Raw genomic sequence first — 23,621 nt, 5'->3', positions numbered from 1 at the left:
TGTCCATATGTGATGTGGTCTTAGAGAGAGTTAATAGCACAAAATTTCTGGGAATTATAATTGATGATAAGTTAAAATGGTCGGATCATATAGATCACTGTTGTAAAAAACTCGCCAGTGGACTGTATGCATTGCGTATGGCACAAAATATTCTATCTGCATGTAATATGAAAATTTTGTACTATAGTTTAATCCACCCTTACTTACAATATGGAATACTGCTTTGGGGGTCAGCGACAAAAACTTGCTTGAAACGCATCAGCGTCCTGCAGAAAAAAGCGATAAGAATAATAACCAACTCCAGATATAATGAAGCATCCTCTCCACTGTTTAAAGAACTGTGTATATTAAAATTAGAAGCCCAGTTTAAACTTCAACTTGCAAAATTCGGCTTTCTTTTTAGTTGTCATAAATTACCGCTCCCTCTGTGTCGAAAATTCAATTTTAACCACGACATTCACCCTTATGATACACATCACAGACAAGATATCCATATAAACCCATATAAAACAAGTACCGTCCATGACAGCTTCCTTCACCTTGTCCCTGAACTCTGGTCAAAACTACCTGTACTTCTCAAAGACGCCAAATCCATTAAATCTTTTAATTCTAGGGCTAAATACCACTTATGCGAAAAATATTAGTCACTACTTACTGTTCTTCCCCACCTAAACGTTTTAATGGACAATAATACAGTCATGGTACAAGTATATTTATGTAATTTTGCTGTTAAGTTTTTTTCTTTAAATTTTTCTTATCGATTTGTCCCATCGGCACGGTGGTGTAGTGGTTAGCGCTGTCGCCTCACAGCAAGAAGGTCCTGGGTTCGAGCCCCGGGGCCGGCGAGGGCCTTTCTGTGTGGAGTTTGCATGTTCTCCCCGTGTCCGCGTGGGTTTCCTCCGGGTGCTCCGGTTTCCCCCACAGTCCAAAGACATGCAGGTTAGGTTAACTGGTGACTCTAAATTGACCGTAGGTGTGAATGTGAGTGTGAATGGTTGTCTGTGTCTATGTGTCAGCCCTGTGATGACCTGGCGACTTGTACAGGGTGTACCCCGCCTTTCTCCCGTAGTCAGCTGGGATAGGCTCCAGCTTGCCTGCGACCCTGTAGAAGGATAAAGCGGCTAGAGATAATGAGATGAGATGAGATTTGTCCCATATGGTACAATATACTAACATATCTTGAGTTTTGATTATTTCTGTATATTTCATTTTTTTTATTAATTTTACTATTTTTGTCTTTTTTCTCATTTCTCATGACTTTTTTTCTTCTCTTTTTTATTTTTAATAGGGTGTCCTCCAGCCACACAAATGTAAATAATACTATTGGATGTATATAGTTAATTTGACTGACAGACTATTAGTCTTTGGGGGTCACCTCGGAATCGCGTTTTGTAAATTTTATGTTCAGATATATGCATGTGTAAATATGAATTTCGAAATAAACCATTCATTCATTCATTGAAAGGGGGAGGACTCCATGTGGCCATTCCCTTCTGCACTTTCCCGGGTTTCGGCACCACTGTAGAATTATACCAAGTAGGTGGAGCACAGAAGCATGGCAGGCCAGAACTGAGTTCTCAATAACTCTTTTATTTTAGCTTTTCAGCTTTTATATTCACTCATATATATACACACACACATGTGTTCTGGTCGGGAGAGCTCCCTTCCTCTGCACTCCCTCTCCTCTTATAGGGCGCGGTCACTGGGGAAGACACACAAACACAGGTTAATTCCCCTCAGGTGCAGTGATTCTGCCACTTACCTTCCCTGACTCCACCCTCCCTTCACAGACCGACGCTTGACCATGCCCCCGCTGCCACAGAGACATACCCCAAGAGACTTGCAGCTGTAATTGCAGCAAAAGGTGGCTCTACTTTTTATTTTTATTTTTTTACTTTTTATTTTTTTATTTTTTTACAACTCTGATTCCAAAAAAGTTGGGACAAAGTACAAATTGTAAATAAAAACAGAATGCAATGATGTGGAAGTTTCAAAATTCCATATTTTATTCAGAATAGAACATAGATCACATCACATCACATTATCTCTAGCCGCTTTATCCTTCTACAGGGTCGCAGGCAAGCTGGAGCCTATCCCAGCTGACTACGGGCGAAAGGCGGGGTACACCCTGGACAAGTCGCCAGGTCATCACAGGGCTGACACATAGACACAGACAACCATTCACACTCACATTCACACCTACGCTCAATTTAGAGTCACCAGTTAACCTAACCTGCATGTCTTTGGACTGTGGGGGAAACCGGAGCACCCGGAGGAAACCCACGCGGACACGGGGAGAACATGCAAACTCCGCACAGAAAGGCCCTCGCCGGCCCCGGGGCTCGAACCCAGGACCTTCTTGCTGTGAGGCGACAGCGCTAACCACTACACCACCGTGCCGCCCTAGAACATAGATGACATATCAAATGTTTAAAGTGAGAAAATGTATCATTTAAAGAGAAAAATTAGGTGATTTTAAATTTCATGACAACAACACATCTCAAAAAAGTTGGGACAAGGCCATGTTTACCACTGTGAGACATCCCCTTTTCTCTTTACAACAGTCTGTAAATGTCTGGGGACTGAGGAGACAAGTTGCTCAAGTTTAGTGATAGGAATGTTAACCCATTCTTGTCTAATGTAGGATTCTAGTTGCTCAACTGTCTTAGGTCTTTTTTGTCGTATCTTCCGTTTTATGATGCGCCAAATGTTTTCTATGGGTGAAAGATCTGGACTGCAGGCTGGCCAGTTCAGTACCCGGACCCTTCTTCTATGCAGCCATGATGCTGTAATTGATGCAGTATGTGGTTTGGCATTGTCGTGTTGGAAAATGCAAGGTCTTCCCTGAAAGAGACGTCGTCTGGAAGGGAGCATATGTTGCTCTAGAACCTGGATATACCTTTCAGCATTGATGATGTCTTTCCAGATGTGTAAGCTGCCCATGCCACACGCACTAATGCAACCCCATACCGTCAGAGATGCAGGCTTCTGAACTGAGCGCTGATAACAACTTGGGTCATCCTTTTCCTCTTTAGTCTGAATGACACGGCATCCCTGATTTCCATAAAGAACTTCAAATTTTGATTCATCTGACCACAGAACAGTTTTCCACTTTGCCACAGTCCATTTTAAATGAGCCTTGGTCCAGAGAAGATGTCTGCGCTTCTGGATCATGGTTAGATATGGCTTCTTCTTTGAACTATAGAGTTTTAGCTGGCAACGGCGGATGGCACGGTGAATTGTGTTCACAGATAATGTTCTCTGGAAATATTCCTGAGCCCATTTTGTCATTTCCAATACAGAAGCATGCCTATATGTGATGCAGTGCCGTCTAAGGGCCCGAAGATCACAGGCACCCAGTATGGTTTTCCGGCCTTGACCCTTATGCACAGAGATTCTTCCAGATTCTCTTAATCTTTTGATGATATTATGCACTGTAGATGATGATATGTTCAAACTCTTTGCAATTTTACACTGTTGAACTCCTTTCTGATATTGCTCCACTATTTGTCGGTGCAGAATTAGGGGGATTGGTGATCCTCTTCCCATCTTTACTTCTGAGAGCCGCTGCCACGCCAAGATGCTCTTTTAATGCCCAGTCATGTTAATGACCTATAGCCAATTGACCTAATGAGTTGCAATTTGGTCCTCCAGCTGTTCCTTTTTTGTACCTTTAACTTTTCCAGCCTCTTATTGCCCCTGTCCCAACTTTTTTGAGATGTGTTGCTGTCATGAAATTTCAAATGAGCCAGTATTTGGCATGAAATTTCAAAATGTCTCACTTTCAACATTTGATATGTTGTCTATGTTCTATTGTGAATACAATGTCAGTTTTTGAGATTTGTAAATTATTGCATTCCATTTTTATTTACAATTTGTTCTTTGTCCCAACTTTTTTGGAATCGGGGTTGTATATATATATGGGGCGGCAGGGTGGTGTAGTGGTTAGCGCTGTCGCCTCACAGCAAGAGGGTGGCCAGCAAGGGCCTTTTCTGTGTGGAGTTTGCATGTTCTCCCCGTGTCCGCGTGGGTTTCCTCCGGGTGCTCCGGTTTCCCCCACAGTCCAAAGACATGCAGGTTAGGTTAACTGGTGACTCTAAATTGACCGTAGGTGTGAATGTGAGTGTGAATGGTTGTCTGTGTCTATGGCCAAGTTTACATTAGACCGTATCTGTCTCATTTTCTTCTCGGATGCACTGTCCGTTTACATTAAAACGCCTGGAAACACCGGGAAACGGGAATCCGTCAGGGTCCACGTATTCAATCCAGATCGTGTCTGATCCGGTGCTGTGTAAACATTGAGAATACGCGGATACGCTGTGCTGAGCTCTAGCTGGCGTCGTCATTGGACAATGTCACTGTGACATCCACCTTCCTGATTCACTGGCGTTGGTCATGTGACGCGACTGCTGAAAAACGGTGCGGACTTCCGCCTTGTATCACCTTTCATTAAAGAGTATAAAAGTATGAAAATACTGCAAATACTGATGCAAATACTGCCCATTGTGTAGTTATGATGGTCTTTAGGCTTGCCATCCTTCCACTTGCAAGTGGTGAGTGACTTGCGCACAGCGGCTCAGTCCCGAATCACTGCTCGTGCACTACACTCGCGCGCTCTGTGAGCTGCGCAGGGCCGGAGTGCACACCCTCCAGAGGGCACTCGCTGTTCAGGGCGGAGTGATTTGGAGCACAGCCGCTAAGGAGTAAGCGCTGAGCCGCACTGGCACATTTCAACTCACATGCCGAATTAGTCATGTGATTAGCGTATCCATGTTTTGGCGTTGCTGTGTGCACGCGAATCGTGTATTGGCGTTGCTGTGTGCACGCTAATCGTTTTTAAAAACATTAATCTGATGATCCGCTGATACGGTCTAATGTAAACCCCACCTATGTGTCAGCCCTGTGATGACCTGTCGACTTGTCCAGGGTGTACCCCGCCTTTCGCCCGTAGTCAGCTGGGATAGGCTCCAGCTTGCCTGCGACCCTGTAGAACAGGATAAAGCGGCTAGAGATAATGAGATGAGATTATTGTTTGTGTCACAATAAAAAAAATTGCACCTTTTAAGGCATATTGTGTAAATCAAATGGTGCTAATCCTCCAAAAATCCATTTTAACTCCAGCTTGTAATGTGACAAAACAGGACAAACACCAAGGGGGATGAATACTTTTGCAAGACACTATAGATAGATAGATAGATAGATAGATAGATAGATAGATAGATAGATAGATAGATAGATAGATAGATAGATAGATAGATAGAGATTCAAACCTGATTGTAACATGACTACTTAATAACACAGTGTTGACCACATATTGAATTATCAGCTAGATATCTTGTCTAATTGAACTCAATAAAAATATGATAAATAAAGTCAGTCATCCAGTCATCCATTATTCCTCTCTATACATCTGTCTGTGCATTCATCAAACTATCAAGCTATGTTCACTGGACAGACTGTGGAAGCTATTTGTTTCGGATACTTGGCCTCCACCTCACTGTTTCCATTCATGTGGCTTTCTGATGATATTATTATGCTGACTTACACCCATACCATGATTACATTTTTAGTGTTTCCTTTTTGTAAGATCATTGGCTGTCTGGTGCTGTCTTAACCTTAATGTAGGTTCTTGGTGTCTATTTTGTTGAAATAGAATACATTTGAAGAGTAGTGCCTTTTGGAAACCTTGAAGATCAAAGTTATGTGGTGTAAGAAAGAATGGTGCCTTTTCCTTTATTTTTTCCTTACAGCTGAGTGTGAACTGCACTATTAAGTGTTTTTAGAATTCTCACACACACACACACGCACACACGCACACACAAGCAAAAAGTTCACAAAATAAATCCGTTGTAAAATTAAAAAGCCTTGGATTTGAATTCCTGTCCAAACAATGAGTTCAGGTTTCATGACAAAATTATAACACTGATAACCACAATGACAATTCTGGCTTCTGTAATAAAAATATAGTTAAAATATAGTTTAGTATGGAATTGTAAGAAGGTTTAGCTGGGAGTTCAAAATAGATAAGCAATATTTTGCAGCCAGATAAGTAAATAGTTAGGTAAGCTGCATGGCCTTTTAGAGGAACACCTCTCAATTTAATGATTTCACAATTTCATAGGAAAGTGTTGTCTTTTACAGCCCTGTTATGGGGTGGCCTTTCTGCTCCCAGCAATGCTTTTCAAGCACCCTGTCATTTCTCACATGTTGACTTTTAAAAGCGCAATGACGGATGGCTTTGCTTTCGTGGCCCCAAATTAAACTGGAAATGGTATCACTCAAAGTTTCTCATATTACAGAAATCGGTTGGCAGCCTATAAAATGGATTATGGTGCCTCTGTAGCCCTCAGATTGAACCCCAGCCCTTCTGTTGCATATTTAGATTATGCCTCCCATAAATGTATATGGGTTCTTCTTTCTTCCCCAGCTGCTTTGCAGCCATTAAGAGATGCTTGACTCCTGGAGCTCATACTGCAGACAGGATCGCCAAATCTTAATAATGTTTTGATGGTGTTATATTTGTGGTAGTAAGATATCTTCCCTTCCCCCCCCCCCCAGCTCCAAAAGACTAAAGGACAAGCTTGTCGCATGAAAACATTTCTCTATTACAGAAGACTGACACATTTAAGAGGATGGATGCTTTCCCATTGTTCATGACTATAGGCTTCAAAAAATAAAATATGCTTTTATAGTTCAAAGAAGCACAGCACTGCCTCTACAAATAAATCTGTGCATATGTCTGTTGTCAGTATAGTAAAACTGAAAGGTGCATTTAAAGTATATTTTTAAAATGACAGCTACCTGATTAAAAAGAGTGAGGGCCAGAGGAAAAGGAAACGAGTATTGTTCATCTCATTTGCTGCCCATTGATTCAGCAGAGGGCAATCATTCATTCTTACTCTCAGCATGGATATGGCCTGTAGTAATAAACTATTTCTTCCAGAGAGCATGTGATGAATACTGTAACTGATCATTATATTATCTTCTCAGCATAATCTGGGGATGCACGTTGCAACTGACAATGTTTTCCTTGCTCACTGCTGTACCAAAATGAGAAAAGCTGCAAAAAACTTAATCGTATATAATCTAGTGAAATCATTGTGCTTAGTGTGTGAAATCAAGACAAAAAGAATGACTCAAATTTATTTATTATGGTCATTTTTGTTGGGCTCTCTGAGCACGCTTCAGTCAACTACAGCTGTGTATCAGGACTGGTCAATTCAATCTGTAGCAATACATTGTGACAGAATTTCCCAGGCTAATAATTGTGCTGAGTTAACTGACCTGTTATCAAAGAGCCAGAAAGTCTCTCTCTCTCTCACACACACACAGGCAACATTGGCAACAACAAACTTGCCTTCTCTTCATGAAATGCTACTCTTTGTTTGAGAAGCTGTGGGAATTGCTCCGGGGAGTAGTAGAGGCACGCTGCAGTCTGCCACCACAGTTTTACAGCACAATTTTTCACTGTAAAAGAAACAGATGAAGTATCAGCACACAGAACATGTTACAAAAATGGAAGCAATGAAAAAAATCTCAAATTGTTCACACTAGCAAGGGGAGAGATGACAGCCACAATGTCTGCAGGATTTAAGCTGTCCTTGAGGTGAATCAACCTTGTCAGTGTGGAAAAACTCAACTGAGGAACCCAAGGCCTTAATTATTCTAAGAGCAACTAAGGTCCTCTCACCACAGAATAAGGTCTTGAGAATCAAACTGACTTTTCAAAGCACTTTCCAGAAAAAAAAATTGTTTGTATCTTAGCCAGATGTATTTTAGTGAATGTCAAATTTACTGTACATGTGACAAAAATAACTTAAAAAATGGCAGAGCTTTAAACCTTGCAGCTCTGACCCCAGGATCTTACTTCTTTAATAACCAGAAAATACACATATTTCTGATTCCAGCTTGTTTTTTTTTTTTTAACTGACTCCTGGTTAAAGTGCACATCTGCACAGTGCTTAAGCAGCCATTAAGAGCCTCGGCTTCACACTTCACTCCCTAAAGCTCTGATCAGTCATCTGAATCTCTTGGCCTGTACATAACGTTTGCAGCACATTTACAAAAAGCATTACTAGCTGCCTCATCTGCCATCAGAATGAATCAGTGTGATGGCTGAGGACACCAATCACCATGAGCAGTGAGGGAGGGAGGGGAAGAAACATGCTGTTCATGGCCTATTGTGTGGATTGAATCAGCTGCTCAAGCTTGTGATGAATGCAACTCCATTCTCACGGCCACTGTCTCCTGTGATGTACACTACTTAATGGACTGACACACACACACACACACACACGGGGAAGGTATGTAATGCCGCTTTTCCACTACAAACGCGGCTGAGCCGTGCCGTGCCGAGTCGAGCTGAGTCGAGCTGAGTGGGGCTGTTGGAGTTGCATTTCGACTACAACCGCGCTGAACCGTGCTGGCTGGAAGTGGGTGGACACATTGGGTGGAGTTAGCGAAAGTGGGTGGACGTCATGTGATGCCGTTAAGCAGCGCAAACAGTGACATCAGTGACAGTGGCGGAACAAGTCAGAGCCGGGCCGGGGGCGGGGCAAATGACCGGGCCCTTTATTAAAGCTTATCATAACATCATTTTAGGCTACAAAATGTCCGCAACTGCGGTGTTTACCAATTTCAACACTACCGGGTGCAACTATGTTATTTAGTACATCAAGTCCTTCAAACGAACATGTAACTCAGAAACAAAAAACATTAGGATACTGTACATGGCTCATAATAAAACATCAATAGCCTATACTGCGCACATTATTTGAAGGGCATACGAATGAGCGCTCAGAGTGGTGACAGGAAGAGTCAGAAATAAAAGGAGGGCGGTGCAAACCTCACTGAATGCACTGTGTTTACCAATTTCAACACTACGGGGTGCAACTATGTTATTTTGTACATTAAGTCCTTCAAACGAACATGTAACTCAGAAACAAAAAAAAACATTAGGCGACATACTGTACATGGCTAGGGTTGCCACCTGTGTCTGACAAAAATCCTGGACATTTCGACCCTCCAATCGACCTTTTTGCTTGTAAGCAACGGCGCCCTTCACACATCTAACCCAAGACAAAAATCGCCCTTCTACGCTGAAACTGTATTGCTCTAATTAGTAAAAATGACGCTTTTGCTAGTTATTTGTTTAGTTAATTGCTTTACATAATATAGCAGGTCTTCAGTAGCCTGGCAAGCCAGACTAAATGTGAATATTTAGTCTGGCCTCGATCCGTAGACATTTCCGATGGGTGTAGGAGGAACAACCCGCTGTCTTTCAAACTGTCTCTGTGCGTATAGGCCAACGCTCTGACCAATCAGCGCAACAGTGACTGTGACGTAGTCAGAGCGACAGAAAGCAGTGGGGGAGGCCTTGAAATAAATAATTTTTCAAAATGCGTATTAATTAATAAACAGGTTCTAGATATTAAGAAGTTTGGAGATAATGACCACAAGTTTGGAGTCTGTACCACATACACTCATTTTTTTTTCCAAGTGTTTTTCAAGGGTTTGCTTAAACTGTTTTTGAGAGTTTTTATTTAGTGGTGTTTGGTGAAATAATTTCCCTTAAATTTAAAATAACGGGAAAATAAGAAACAATCAAAAAGTAATGTTTCAAAGCTGTTTATTAATTCTTCGTACTGCACAAACTAGCCCCATCCTTTTGGCTACGAGCGGAGCCAGCTGGTAGATCAGACTTTTGCCATAGCCGGTCGGCAAAACAGCGAAAACGTCCTTCTTGAAAAGGAATGAGCGGAGAGCCTCTTCCTGCTCATGTTTCAACGAAAACTCCAAGTCTAATTCTTCTAAAACTGATTCCAAAGCGGAGTCAAACGCGCGCTGTTCACTAGCTGTAGCCATCTTTCCTGCTGTGCTTTCTCCAGTGTCGCGCAGCTTTGTCGTCACTCCTGCAAAAGCCCGCCCAAAGAATCCAAACAAAAACCTTGCGTTGTGATTGGCGGGCACGATTTGATGCCCGGAGTGTTTTTGTTTACATGGTGCGAGGCTAGACCCACTCGCTAGGCAAAAATATTTTTGGCCGCTAGGCAGGTGGGTCTAGTTTACTAGGCTAGGTCTTCAGTATTTAGGTTTATTTCCAACAGTTTTTGGTTGTGGACACCTGGGGGCAGTAGTGGGCACAGGTAAAAGGGAAATACATAATTAAGTTCTGTTTGTTTGCTTATGTGGAATAAAAATAAATAATCTAATTTTTCATTGTATCTAAGAATACCTGAATGTAACAATGTAAGGTGTAGTGTCAAACAGTTTACCTGATTGCTTAGAGTGTGGTGTGTGCTTTGCTTGTGCTTGCCTGTGCCTCTGCTGCTCTTGGCTAAACAAATACATAGGAGGACATGTAACTGATATAACTTGGCACATACAGTACATACAGGAGTATGTTACTACACTACACTATTTCATTTAATTCACCAAAACCTTACCTAATCTTCCATTTATATTTGGTGTTTTTCTTTGCTGCTGCTATGAGTCCTGGCTGATTTTCAATGAATGTCTTGAACTCAGTACAGGACAACTGAAAGTTTAGCCTGACTTGAAGCTCAGCCTTCACCATTGCAACAGAGAGTCTGTTTCTTTTATCAGTCCAAGCCGGTTCCAGGCTAGCACCAACTCTCTGCTGGGCCAGAGGAAAGAACCGCTTACGTCAGCGGGGGGGCGGAGTTGTTAAGACCAATAACAATAACAAGACCATGAAAGATCGCCATTTTTAAGCGCCGAGAAGCAGCAGCTGTACAAACGCGAAGTCATCCATTATTATTATTATTGTTACTGCTGCTTCTTCCGTGTTTTTGCTTTGATATTCGCGCCAAGGTTTATGTAAACGTAGCGCCGTAACTGACGTATACAGCGACGTAAGTGACGTATACAGCGACGTAATGACGTATTCAGCGACGTGATGACGTGGCTCCGCTTAGTGGCGCTTAGCACGGGCGAGCTATGGAAAAGCAAACTGGTTCTCAGCTGGCTCGCAAGTTGAAATACACATTTTGCCCATCATGTACAAAAAACCGGGACATTCAGTGTCCCGGATTTTTTTTTTTTTTTCCGGGACAGACCATGAAAATCCGGGACAATCAGGAAAAACCGGGACAGGTGGCAACACTATACATGGCTCATAATAAAACATCAATAGCCTACTGCGCGCATTATTTGAAGGGCATACGACGAGCCTTGCGCTCCGCGAACTCGTCCACGATGCTCTGTATGTCACTGATTCAGTGAGCTTTTAAGCGGTAGTCTCACGACCCGGATAGTAAACAATAAACATGGAGGACATGGAGTCGTTAGTGTTGCTGGTCTTGGTGCTGTGGCTTGTTGTCACCGACAACGCGGACAGATACTGGCAAGAGCGTATAGATGAGGCGAGGCGCATAAGGCTTCAGAAATTCTCGTAATTCATAATTATTCTTCTTCCGGGTTTGCGGTGTTTACAGATCCCAGCGCGCTCGCGGGGCGTGTGTGGGCATGTGAGGACACGCCTCCTCACCAATCAGTGCACAGGGGAGTGTCTGCTCACGCCCCCAGCCTCAGTCGGCACGGTTTGGCTCGCTTCAGCCCCACTCCAAAACGGTGCGAGTTTTAGGGGCTAAGCAGGGCTGAAACGAGCTGAGTCGTGCTGGTTTTTGGTAGTCGAAACGCGAGCCGTGTCGGGCTGAAGTGAGCTGAAGCGAGCTGAAGTGAGCTGAAAAAGGGTAGTGGAAAAGGGCCATTAGTTACTTACTATATATATATATATATATATATATATATATATATATATATGCACACAGTGGTGCTTGAAAGTTTGTGAACCTTTTCTATATTTCTGCATAAATATGACCGAAAACATCATCAGATTTTCACACAAGTCCTAAAAGTAGATAAAGAGAACCCAGTTAAACAAATGAGACAAAAATATGATACTTGGTCATTTATTTATTGAGGAAAATGATCCAATATTACATATCTGTGAGTGGCAAAAGTATGTGAACCTCTAGGATTAGCAGTTAATTTGAAGGTGAAATTAGAGTCAGGCATTTTCAATCAATGGGATGACAATCAGGTGTGAGTGGGCACCCTGTTTTATTAAAAGAACAGGGATCGATCAAAGTCTGATCTTCACAATACATGTTTGTGGAAGTGTATCATGGCACAAACAAAGGAGATTTCTGAGGACCTCAGAAAAAGCGTTGTTGATGCTCATCAGGCTGGAAAAGGTTACAAAACCATCTCTCAAGAGTTTGGACTCCACCAATCCAGGGTCAGACAGATTGTGTACAAATGGAGGAAATTCAAGACCATTGTTACCCTCCCCAGGAGTGGTTGACCAACAAAGATCACTCCAAGAGCAAGGCGTGTAAGAGTCGGCGAGGTCACAAAGGACCCCAGGGTAACTTCTAAGCAACTGAAGGCCTCTCTCACATTGGCTAATGTTAATGTTCATGAGTCTACCATCAGGAGAACACTGAACAACAATGGTGTGCATGGCAAGGTCGCCATGCACACTTTTTGTTCTCCAAAAAGAACATTTCTGCTCGTCTGCGGTTTGCTAAAGATCACATGGACAAGCCAGAAGGCTATTTGAAAAATGTTTTGTGGATGGATGAGACCAAAATAGAACTTTTTGGTTTAAATGAGAAGCGTTATGTTTGGAGAAAGGAAAACACTGCATTCCAGCATAAGAACCTTATCCCATCTGTGAAACATGGTGGTGGTAGTATCATGGTTTGGGCCTGTTTTGCTGCATCTGGGCCAGGACAGCTTGCCATCATTGATGAAACAATGAATTCTGAATTATACCAGTGAATTCTAAAGGAAAATGTCAGGACATTTGTCCACTGACCATTATACCATTTTATATATATATATATATATATATATATATATATATATATATATATATGTCCACTGACCATATCTCATCTCATCATCTCGAGCTGCTTTATCCTGTTCTGCAGGGTCGCAGGCAAGCTGGAGCCTATCCCAGCTGACTATGGGCAAAAGGCGGGGTACACCCTGGACAAGTCGCCAGGTCATCACAGGGCTGACACATAGACACAGACAACCATTCACACCTACGGTCAATTTAGAGTCACCAGTTAACCTAACCTGCATGCCTTTGGACTGTGGGGGAAACCGGAGCACCAGGAGGAAACCCACGCGGACACGGGGAGAACATGCAAACTCCGCACAGAAAGGCCCTTGCTGGCCACGGGGCTCGAACCCGGACCGTCTTGCTGTGAGGTGACAGCGCTAACCACTACACCACCGTGTAGTGTGTATATATATATATATATATATATATATATATATATATATATATATATATATATACACACACACACACACACACAAAACCCAGATTCCAAAAAAGTTGGGAAAAAGTACAAATTGTAAATAAAAACAGAATGCAATAATTTACAAATCTCAAAAACTGATATTGTATTCACAATACAACATAGACAACATATCAAATGTCGAAAGTGAGACATTTTGAAATTTCATGCCAAATATTGGCTCATTTGAAATTTCATGACAGCAACACATCTCAAAAAAGTTGGGACAGGGGCAATAAGAGACTGGAAAAATTAAAGGTACAAAAGGGTTAAATAAATAAATGACCAAGTATAATATTTTTGTCTCATTTGTTTAACTGGGTTCTCTTTATCTACTTTTAGGACTTGTGTGAAAATCTGATGATATTTTGAGTCATATTTTTGCAGAAATATAGAAAATTCTAAAGGGTTCACAAACTTTTAAGCACCACTGTGTGTATATATATATATATATATATATATATATATATATATATATATAAAATACAATCATTGTGCGTAAACAATGCGAGACTAGATACGATGTATAATTCACAAGGCAGCAAGTCCATTGTTGTGAAAAGCCCAAGCAGAGACATTAGTTAGTTAGCAACATGGCACAAGTCGAGCTGCATCATGTCTCTGTTGAGAGGGTTGTCTTCCTGTTTCTGAACATTTGTTTTATTCAAGCAAAAGCTATTTATAACATTTTTGCTTTTACAGTGGAACCCCCAAATCCGCTGACTTGCTCAAGTATACAGGCATGACCCTTCAAACTACAGTTTCCAAATGACCACACACACCTGCTTTTACTTTCACTTATTACATACTTTATTTAAACCCCGGGTTCTGTTAGTTTGTATTGCATTTGTCTTTATTTTTCATGCCGATGCTCATTGTGTTTCTCACTTCTACGCTCGTGTTTTCATGCCTGTTGTTTTTTGTTGCTTTGACTATCCTGTATAAATAAAAGGTTTCCTCACTTGCAGCTGTCTTCACACCTCAACCACAAAACATATATTAAGTGGAAATCAGTATTTCTTTCATGAGCGTGAGCGAGCAAGAAAGAGAGAGATTGATTACATAACCTTCATTACAGTATATTGTTATAACTTTTTTATGTATCTACATGAAAAACAAGCTTTATATATGGTTCACTCCTATCCATAGTTTTGGCTGTCTGAGTTAGAGCTTGGAATGTATACTCCAACTCCCACTGTATCTGCCTATGTTTTTGTAGACCTCTCTTAGGTGTGGGTGGAGCACAGAGGACAGCAGGACAAAGCTTCAGGTAAGAATAGGCTTTTATTGCCAGACTTTTCAGTATAACAACAGTTCTATTCTGGTAAATACACACACACACGCTGTGTTCTTGTCCCGGGAAGAGCTCTCCTCTGCTCTCCCTCTGCCTCCTTAAATAGGGCGCGGTTACTGGGAAGACACACAAACACAGGTTAATTACTGTCAGGTGTAGTGATTCTGCCACTCACCTTCCCTGGCTCCGCCCTCCTGTCACAGACCGGCGCTTGACCACGCCCCCACTGCCACATACCCCCACCGCCCGACTCAGGCCGGGCGGCTGTCCGGCCCGCAGCCGACTCCCCCCCCCCTTGACGGGAGAGGAAGTCCGCCACGACCATCTGCGCCCCCGGCCTGCGGACCACCTTGAAATTGAAGGGTTGGAGTGCCAGATACCAACGGGTGATCCGCGCGTTGGCATCTTTCATGTGGTGGAGCCACTGGAGGGGCGCGTGGTCCGAACAGAGGGTGAAAGGGCGCCCCAGCAGGTAGTAACGGAGGGCGAGGACCGCCCACTTGATCGCCAGGCATTCTTTCTCAATCGTGCTGTAGCGCCCCTCACGCACCGACAGCTTCCTGCTAATGTACAGGATGGGGCGGTCCTCCCCCTCCACCTCCTGGGACAACACCGCCCCCAGCCCTCTGTCCGACGCGTCGGTCTGCAACACAAAAGGGAGAGACAAGTCAGGGGAGTATAATAGTGGCCCCCCACACAGTGCAGCCTTTACCTCAGAGAAAGCCCACTGGCACTGCTCCATCCACTGGACCGGATCTGGCGCCCCCTTTTTAGTGAGGTCAGTCAGCGGGCTGGTGACGTCCGAATAATTAGGTATAAACCTACGATAGTAGCCAGCCAGCCCCAGGAACTGTCTCACCCCCTTTTTGGTCTTGGGCCTTAGGCAGGCCGCAATCGCTGCTGTCTTATTAATTTGGGGACGCACCTGCCCGTTGCCCAAGTGAAAGCCCAGATACCGTACTTCCACCCGGCCAATCGCACACTTCTTCGGGTTGGCAGTGAGACCCGCCCGACTCAGCGACCTAAGGACGGCCCTCAGATGTTGCAAGTGTCGCTGCCAGTCGTTACTATAAATGATAATATCATCAAGATATGCTGCCGCATAGGTGGCGTGGGGCCGGAGGACCCTGTTCATCAGCCGCTGAAACGTAGCGGGCGCCCCAAACAGCCCAAAAGGAAGTGTGACAAATTGGTGTAAGCCGAACGGTGTGGAAAAGGCCGTTTTCTCCCGGGATAATGGAGTCAAGGGGATCTGCCAATATCCCTTCGTCAAATCCAGTGTCGAGTGAAAGCGAGCCGTGCTTAGTCGATCGAGCAGCTTGTCAATATGAGGCATTGGGTACGCGTCGAATTTAGACACCACGTTGACTTTTCTATAGTCCACACAGAACCGGACCGACCCGTCGGCCTTGGGTACCAAGACCACTGGGCTGCTCCAGTCACTGTGGGACTCCTCGACGATGCCCATTTTGAGCATGGTCTGAAGTTCTTCCCGAACCACCTTTTTTTTGTGTTTGGGTAGCCTGTAAGGGCGGCTACGCACTACCACCCCCAGGGGCGTCTCTATGTGGTGTTCTATGAGGTTAGTGCGACTGGGCAGGGGCGAGAACACATCCGAAAACTCGGCCTGCAACTGGGCGACCTCTGTGAGTTGGGTTGGGGAGAGGTGGTCTCCACAGGGGACCGGAGAGGTATGGGATGCCAATGTCCCTTTTTGAACATCCGGCCCCAGCTCCGCCTTCTCCGGAACTACCGACACCAACGCCACGGGGACCTCCTCGTTCCAGAGTTTAAGCAGATTGAGGTGGTAGATCTGTAGCGCCCCCCCCGTCCGTTCGCCTCACCTCATAGTTGATGTCCCCGACTCGCCGTGTGACCTCAAAGGGTCCTTGCCACTTGGCGATTAATTTGGAGCTCGACGTGGGCAACAGTACGAGTACCTTATCTCCCGGAGTGAACTCTCTAAGGCGTGTGCCCTTGTTGTACAGGCGGGCTTGCCGTTCCTGGGCCTGCCGCAAATTCTCCTGAGTTAGGTTGGTGAGCGTGTGGAGTTTTGCGTGCAGGTCAATAACGTACTGATTTTCGTTTTTACTCTGTGAAGGTCCCTCCTCCCAATTTTCTCACAGCACATCTAAAATGCCGCGCGGCTTATGCCCGTATAACAATTCAAATGGGGAGAACCCCGTGGAGGCTTGGGGGACCTCTCGCACTGCAAATAACAAGGGTTCGAGCCATTTATCCCAGTTACGTGCGTCCTCACTTATGAATTTTTTTATTATACTCTTGAGGGTGCAATTGAACCGTTCAACTAAACCGTCCGTTTGTGGGTGATAAACGCTGGTGCGGATCGGCTTGATACCTAATAGCCCATACAGTTCACTCAGTGTTCGTGACATAAACGAGGTGCCTTGGTCAGTCAGGATCTCTTTTGGGATTCCAACTCGGGAGATGAGGCAGAAGAGGGCCTCCGCAATACTGCGTGCTGAGATATTGCGAAGAGGCACCGCTTCCAGGTATCGCGTTGCATAGTCCACCAGAACTAATATAAAGCGGTACCCTCGTGTTGACCGATCTAATGGCCCGACGAGATCCATCCCAATTCTTTCGAACGGGGTCTCGCTTAATGGTAGGGGGCGCAAATGCACTTTTGGAATGGCCGCTGGATTTACTAACTGGCATTCGCGGCACGCCGTACACCACCTACAGACATTGCCACGAATCCCCGGCCAATAGAATTGGGCCATTATACGGGTTAGTGTCTTATCCTGCCCTAGGTGTCCAGCCATGGGATTAAAGTGAGCCGCCTGAAATACCAATTCCCGTCGGCTCTTTGGAATTAACAGCTGTGTGACTCGCTCTTTCGTCTGAGTGTCCTGCGTCACTCGGTATAATCTATCCTTCATAATAGAAAAATAGGGGAAGGAAGGGGTGGCGTTTGGCTGGAGCGTTTGACCATCGATTACTCTCACTTGGTCAAACGCATGTCGCAGAGTCTCGTCTCGCGATTGTTCTAATGGGAAATCCGCGAGGGATTCCCCAACAGAAAGAGGAGAAGCCGGCGGCTCCTCACTCTGTCGCGGAGATGACGTAGACGGCTCTGCGACAGCAGCTCCAGCCAAAGCGACACCGGGACCTCCCCCTGTCAAATGGCAGGACCCACTCTTTACTAGGCGCGTCATTAAACCCTGAAATCCTGGCCAATCAGTCCCCAAAATTAAAGAGTGGGTAAGGCGAGGATTAACCGCCGCCTTCGCTATAGATTTTTCCCCTCTGAAAAATATGTGGACCGACACCAAAGGGTAGCTGTGAACATCCCCGTGCACACACAACACCTTCACCCCCTGTGCTCCCCCCAATGCCTCGTCTTGCACCAGGCTTTGGCGGATCGAGGTCTGATTGCAACCTGAATCCACCAACGCCTGATATGTAGCCCCTTGTACACTCACCGGTATGCGATATGCTCCGGCCCAATTGAGGGCAGCTTTTGGTGCGTCGGGGATCCGTACCACCGCGCCCACCTCCATTGCTGCGCACTGTTGTTGCAGGTGGCCCAGCTCCCTGCAGCGCCAGCAAACTGGCCCGGGTTTTCCCTCTGCACCGGTGCTCTGGGGCTCACTCACCTGAGGGGGGGGAGAGACAGACACAGAAGGGAGAAACAGGAGGGCACCACGGGTGCGGCGGGCCAGCTGGGGTGGAGCCGGCCCCCGTCTCCGTGGTGGGGGAATGGGGCGAGGACGGGACACAGAAGGGAGGGGAGAAAGAGAGAGAGAAGAGGAGAGCAGAGAAGACGTCGTCGGCTGTCCTGCCGCTGGAACAGCCGCCAAATGATCCTCCGCCAGTCCTACTGCCTGATCCAGCGATGCCGGGTGGTGGCACTGGACCCACTCCGCGGTTCCGGCTGGTAAGCGGGTGATGAACTGCTCCAGCACCACCTGATCGATGATTCCCTCAGCGTCGCGATCGTTGGCCCTCAGCCACCGCCAGCAGGCGTCCCAGAGCTGCTGGCCGAACGCGAACGGCTGGCCGACTTCCTCCAACCGCAGCGCGCAGAAGCGCTGGCGCTGTTGTTCTGGTGTGCGCCCCACGCGCTGGAGGACGGCCCGGCGAAGGTCCGCATAGGCCAGCCGGCGGTTGGCGGGGAGCTGTAGCGCGGCCAGCTGTGCCTCTCCCGTCAGGAGGGGGAGGAGGCGCGCCGTGCGCTGCTCCATCGGCTACCCCGAGGCTTCGGCGACCTGTTCGAACAATGCGAGGAACGCCTCGGGGTCGTCCTGCGGGCCCATCTTGGTCACGGTGAGGGGAGACGGGCCCGCGGCCGGGGCGCTGGTGGACCCCGCCGACACGAGGAGATGCCGGAACGCCTCGACATCTTCCTGCTGGGCCAGCACCATGGCTTCGAAGCGCTGCTCTTGTTCCTTTCAGAGCGTGACGAGCGCCTGGTGCTGGCTTTGCTGAGCCGTGACGAGGGCGTGGACCAGGTCCGCGAATGGGGAGGATTCCATGGGGCTGCTGGGTTGGTGCTCCACCTTTCTCCCGGGTTTCGGTGCCACTGTAGAGCTCTCTTAGGTGTGGGTGGGGCACAGAGGACAGCAGGACAAAGCTTCAGGTAAGAATAGGCTTTTATTGCCAGACTTTTCAGTATAACAACAGTTCTATTCTGGTAAATACACACACACACGCTGTGTTCTTGTCCCGGGAAGAGCTCTCCTCTGCTCTCCCTCTGCCTCCTTAAATAGGCCGCGGTTACTGGGAAGACACACAAACACAGGTTAATTACCGTCAGGTGTAGTGATTCTGCCACTCACCTTCCCTGGCTCCGCCCTCCTGTCACAGACCAGCGCTTGACCACGCCCCCGCTGCCACAGTTTTCTTTGCTTGTTGTTTTGAGTTTGCCGCCAGCTGCTTTACATTGAGGCTGTATGAGTAGTGCTGTAGCAATATCACTACATCATCATTTATGTCATTGTCAGCAACATGAAGACAGGTCCACAAAAAATAAATCTGACAGTTCTGATTCCAGCTGGAGCGAAACAAAAGGTCAAGAGGGGAAAGATTAACATCTCGACTTTTCCAGTTTGCTCATATTCCCACAGGGCACTATTATAGCTTAATAACAGAAAGTATACAGTTTTCTCTGTGAGGGGGAATGAGTGAGAGTGAATGAGGATGATGAGTGTACTAGTGAATCTCAAAAAATTAGAATATCATGAAAATTTTTGGTTTTTTGTAATTTATTTCAAAAAGGTAAACTTTCATACATTCCATATTCATTACACAAAGTTAAATATTTCAAAGCCTTTTTTGTTTTAATTCTGATGATTATGGCTGATAGCTCATGAAAATCAGAAGCCAGTACCTCAAATTATTAGAATATTTCTTAAGATCAATCAAAAAAGGATTTACAATACAGAAATGTCCAACTTCTGAAAAGTATGTTCATTTATACACTCAATACTTGGTTGGGGCTCCTTTACTACAAATTACTGTATCAATGCAGTGTGGCATGGAAGCGATCAACCTGTGACACTGTTGAGGTGTTACTGAAGCCCAGGTTGCTTTGATAGTGGCCTTCAGCTCATCTGTATTTTTGGGTCGGGTGCTTCTCATCTTCATCTTGACAATACCCCACAGATTCTCTCTAATGTTCAGGTCAGGTGAGTTGGCTAGCCAATCCAGCACAGTAATATCATGGTCAGCTAACCATTTGGTAGTAGTTTTGGCACTGTGGGCAGGTGCTAAGTCCTGCTGGAAAAGGAAATCAGTATCTCCATAAAGCTTGTGAGCAGATGGAAGCATGAAGTGCTCTAAAATCTCCTGGTCAAGGGCTGCATTGACTTTGGACTTGATAAAACACAGTGGACCAACACTAACAGATGGCATGGCACCCAAAATCATCACAGACTGCGCAAACTTCACAATGGACTTCAAACACCTTGAATTCAGTGCCTCTCCACTCTTCCTCCAGACTCTTGGACCTTGATTTCCAAATGAAATGCAAAATGTACTTTCATCTGAAAAGAGGACTTTGGACCACTGAGCAACAGTCCAGTTCTTTCTCTCCTTAGCCCAGGTAAGATGCTTCTGACATTGTCTCTGGTTCAGGAGTGGCTTGATATTAGGCATGTGACAGCAGTAGCCCCTTTCCTGAAGACATCTGTGTGTGGTGGATTTTGATGCACTGACACCAGCCTCAGTCCACTCCTTGTGAATCAACTTTTCTTGACAATCTTCTCAAGGCTGAGGTCATCCCTGTTGCTTGCTTGTGCACCTTTTCCAGCCAGCCTTTTCAGCAATGACCTTCTGTAGCTTACCCTCCTTGTGGAAGGTGTCGATGATCGTCTTCTGCAGCAGTCTTCCCTGTGATTGTGGTTGCATGCACTGAACTAGACCAAGAGATACATGATATTTATCCTGTTTTACTCAAACTCAAAATGAAATGCTCTTCTCTCTCTCTCTCATATATATATATATATATATATATATATATATATATATATATATATATATATATATATATAAATCATATACAGACACACACACACACACACACACACACACACACACAGTGGTGCTCGGAAGTTTGTGAACCCTTTAGAATTTTCTATATTTCTGCATAAATATGACCTAAAACATCATCAGATTTTCACACAAGGCCTAAAAGTAAATAAAGAGAACCCAGTTAAACAAATGAGACAAAAATATTATACTTGGTCATTTTTATTGAGGAAAATGATCCAATATTACATACCTATGAGTGGCAAAAGTATGTGAACCTTTGCTTTCAGTATCTGGTGTGACCCCCTTGTACAGCATTAACTGCAACTAAACGTTTCTGGTAACTATTGATCAGTCCTGCACACCGGCTTGGAGGAATTTGAGCCAATTTCTCCATACAGAACAGCTTCAACTCTGGGATGTTGGTGGGTTTCCTCACATGAACTGCTCGCTTCAGGTCCTTCCAAAACATTTTGACTGGAGTAAGGTCAGGACTTTGACTTGGCCATTCCAAAACATTAACTTTATTCTTCTTTAACCATTCTTTGGTAGAACGACTTGTGTGCTTAGGGTCATTGTCTTGCAGATGACCCACCTTCTCTTGAGATTCAGTTCATAGACAGATGTCCTGACATTTTCCTTTAGAATTTGCTGGTATAATTCAGAATTCATTGTTCCATCAATGATGGCAAGCTGTCCTGGCCCAGATGCAGCAAAACAGGCCCAAACCATGATACTACCACCACCGTGTTTCACAGATGGGATAAGGTTCTTATGCTGGAATGCAGTGTTTTCCTTTCTCCAAACATAATGCTTCTCATTTAAACCAAAAAGTTCTGTTTTAGTCTCATCCATCCACAAAACATTTTTCCAATAGCCTTCTGGCTTGTCCATGTGATCTTTAGCAAACCACAGACGAGCAACAATGTTGTTTTTGGAGAGCAGTGGCTTTCTCCTTGCAACCCTGCCATGCACACCATTGTTGTTCAGTGTTCTCCTGATGGTGGACTCATGAACATTAACATTAGCCAATGTGAGATAGGCCTTCAGTTGCTTAGAAGTTACCCTGGGGTCCTTTGTGACCTCACCGACTATAGATAGTTTTCACATGACATCACAGAGTCGGGGATTCCCTAGTGGCGGCCATCTTGCGGGTCAAGCTTACCATACGGGTGACTGAGCACACATTGTAACGCGCAAGTACAAAGTATTCAAAAGAACCCAAGCAGGCTATTTAAAGCTAGCAATGGTGCACACCTGTTGTATTCACGGCTCTCGTAATAGGTCAAATGATGAAGTCAAGCGGAGCTTTTATGGAATTCCCACTGTACGGGAGCACGAAGGTGAGCAAACAAACTCAGCATACAAAGGAGAAATCTATGGCTTGCAAGAATCAACTGCAAGGATTATCAGCCTTCCAAACACAGCAAAGTCTGCTCCGATCATTTTATAAGTGGTAAGTTGTTTAAATAAACAATTAATTGTGTTTAAGTTTGTTTTTGGAAACCAAAACATCATGTGAACAATCTCTGGAGAATGCCTAACTGGAACCGCTGAGTGTACTTTTACATTGTAATTTACACTTAATATCGCTCGTTTGTCATGTTTCTATTTGAAACTTGTCCCTTCACTCACGCAAGGGTCATTTTTGAAAAACATTTTAGGTCTATTCTGTATGATTTGATTTGTGTTTGGGATGCAAACAGCGCGCCTTTTGGCGGATGCCGCCTGAATCGCGCAGATCCGATTTTTTTTTTAGGGGGGGCGTTGGAGTGTCTGATTATAATTTCAAAGTAAATTCTGTATTAAAATTACTAAATAAGCAAATCCATTACAGTCCATGAAACAGGAAGTATAAGGATGAGAAAAAAAACAGTTTAAATTGCAAAGCTGCGCACATTTGCGCAGCCCGAGCGGTGTGCAGGACTGCGCAAATGTGTGCAGCTTTGCGCTTTGAACTGTTTTTTTCTCATCCTTATACTTCCTGTTTCATGGACTGTAACGGATTTGCTTATTTAGTAATTTTAATACAGAATTTACTTTGAAATTATAATCAGACACTCCAACGCCCCCCCTAAAAAAAAATCGGATCTGCGCGATTCAGGCGGCATCTGCCAAAAGGCGCGCTGTGAATATATAAAGTTGTATATGTCAGACAGCCTTTAAAGTTTGATGCAGTCAGTTTCAGGCTTTGGAGCAGGCTTTGGCAGTTTCAGGCTTTGGCAGCCCTGCATATTCACTTGAAAATACATCTTTGTCCACTTCGTAGGGGTCAATTCCCCCAATCAAGGCCAGTTTGGCTGCATACCGTTGTCGTGAGATGTCGTCTAATGTATCTATATACTTCTGTTTGCTTGATTTTGCCGACATTGATCTTTATTTTAGAAAACTGACTATATAACTTCATAAATTCGTCCGAGATAACGTAGCCGGTAGTGGCGATGGTCCGTTTTGTTTGCCCCGCAAGATGGCAGCTGGGGGGCGTTCCCCGGAATGCC

This window comes from Neoarius graeffei, chromosome 5, assembly GCF_027579695.1.
Source record: "Neoarius graeffei isolate fNeoGra1 chromosome 5, fNeoGra1.pri, whole genome shotgun sequence".
Lineage (NCBI taxonomy): Eukaryota > Metazoa > Chordata > Actinopteri > Siluriformes > Ariidae > Neoarius > Neoarius graeffei.
This window is presented reverse-complemented; position numbering follows the sequence as displayed.